Source organism: Daucus carota, chromosome 6, assembly GCF_001625215.2.
Source record: "Daucus carota subsp. sativus chromosome 6, DH1 v3.0, whole genome shotgun sequence".
Taxonomy (NCBI): domain Eukaryota; kingdom Viridiplantae; phylum Streptophyta; class Magnoliopsida; order Apiales; family Apiaceae; genus Daucus; species Daucus carota.
The window spans coordinates 1,874,905-1,877,404 of NC_030386.2; positions in this window are offsets into that span (position 1 = coordinate 1,874,905).

The window sequence follows — 2,500 nt, forward strand, 5'->3', positions numbered from 1 at the left end:
TATATAGGGAGGGGGTGGTTCCCCCTCAGGGGTGGGGCGCCGCGCGCCCGCGCGCCTTTGTGGCGCCCGGGCAGCTCTTAGGGAACGTAGATGAGCATGAATGCCCGAAAGTAGCCTTGGGTGGGGGTGATTTCCCACTTCGGGCAAAATCCGGGCCACCACCCCCCCGACGGACAGCGGGCGCCATACAGGCGCCCTACGGGCGCCTTGGGCGCCTCCTCGACGGGCAGTTTCCTCTCGATAAAACACAACACAGCGCGCGCGCGTACGTGCGTCCGTTTTGCGTTCGGTGCGTCGGTGCGCGGGCGGGCGCCGGCGCCTTAGGGCCTTTGGGCGACGGGCGAGGGCGTCGGCGCGCCGCTGCTCGGGCGCCCTGCTGGGCGCATTGGGGCCCGCCTGCTCGGGGCGTCTCGTTTTGGGCGCTCCTCGGGCGCTCTCAGGCGCTCTGGGCGCTTCGGGCTATCATCTTGGAACTACATGGACTATCTACTGCTTCGCCAGTCTGAGCTGGTGGCACAAGGTTATAACCCAAAAACATGGGCATTCATACCGAATACGAAATGCTGGTTACCACGACATGCGGGGGGCCATGGTCTTTGGGTGATTCTCAGCATCTTGGCAGTTTTTCCTTGTCGACGCTATTCTGCAGAGCTGACGCATGTTCGGCCGAGCCAAATAGTCTTTAAACCGAGTCGTGGGATTTCAAAACTTTTTGAACTTATTACTAAGCACAAAAAGTTTTTCGGAGGGTAATGTCGGGGAGATTCAATCCCTACTTGCCTTGTCTAGCCTTACAGTCAGGCTATCAGCCACGGGGTCCGGTGCACCGACGTATATTTTGGTTTGTTCGAGTAAGTCGAAATGAAATTCTTTACATCGTTTTTGGTTGTAAACATTTCACTAACTAGGAACTACCTCTTATGTCCCATAAGTAACAACAAAAATTATCATCAAACTATATAATATAATTATTTAATATTTAAAAATAAATAAGTTAATAAATTAAATATTATACAAATATGAAAATTAATTTTTAAGTTTGTAAATCTAATATCTTTTCTAAGAAATGAAATAAAACAAGTGGTTACATTTTTTAAAGGTGCCATTCACTAATTAACTATTAATATTATATATTATAATTTTCAGGCTTATTTCGACCAATTTAAAAAGAAAAATAAAAAAAATTAGATCAAGGTAAAAAATCCGAAAAAATAACGAAAACTCATATTAAGTTAAGCTTTCTTTTCCAAGTGGAATCATTCAAAAACATTGAGCTTTGCTACCCCCAATCCCCTCTCCCATAATTCAAAAAAAAAGATTTATAAAATACAAAATAAATATTAAAAAAATCTGAAAAAAATCCGAAAAAAATAAACTAAGAAAACTAGATTTTTCAAGCTTCGATTCGGTTATTCAACGTCAAAACGGGATAAGCGGAACTCCAAAAAAGGGGGGTGTGGCTCCTCGAAACCATTTGTTCAAACTGTGGAAATGAGGAAAAAGCTCAAATGTCATATATAGGGAGGGGGTTGTCGCCCCTCCCTGGGCAGTGGGTTTGGGCGCTCGGTTAGCGCGCGCGGGGCGCTCGTTGGGCGCTCGATGGGGCGCTCTTCGGGCGCTCTTCGGGCGCTTCTCGGGCGCTTTGGGCTATCATCCTGGAACTATGCGGGCATTCTATGCTTGGCCAGTCCTGGTTGGTGGCATAAGGTTAACCCAAAAACTGCTCTCCTGGAGGCGGGCTTTCGACTCTGGAGTCCTTAGATGACACCAGTGCTCGGCGCCGTTGGTAGCTTTGAGTCTTTGATCTCATTGCTTGGGAAAATTGACAGCGTTGGTGAGATCCAGTCACTTCACCAACGGGACCCTAGGGAACGGATTGAAGGAGGGGTTCTCCACCCACCCCCTGTGGGCAGACGGTATTCGGGCGCCTCGGGCTCTCTTCGGGATCCTGGTTGACACTCCACTTGGATGCTTGGCCAGTCTTGAAGGGGGCATGTTCCAACTAAAAACTGCCCTCCCCCTGGCTGAGGAGCCCTTGGGCTCTTTTGCTTGTGGGAACAACGTTGGTGTGATTAGGATCAGACGCACCAACGTGACCTGGTAGGAGTGATCCGTTTGTTGGAGGGGTCGGGCTCCCCCCCTCCAAAAACAACGTTGGTGTAAAAATTGGCCATAGCACCAACGGAGACCGTCCCGGAGCGGCCAAGCGGGAGGGGAAACTTCCCCCCTCCCGCTGGGAAGATTTTAAGGGACCAGATGGTTGTGTTCCCCAAAGACATTCATGTGGGTGCTTTGCGTAGACTGTGATGGTATTTTGCCCAAAACACTCCTATGGGGTGCTCGGCCTAGACCTGATGGTTCGTGCTAGACATTCTGCGGGGTGCTCGGAATAGACCTGAGAGAACTTGAAATCTTCCCTCCCCCCTGGCGGGGCTGCCAACTCTGGTGTCCTCGGATGATGCCGGTGCTTGGCGCTGCTAGGGGTCGCTGAGGAGTCCTG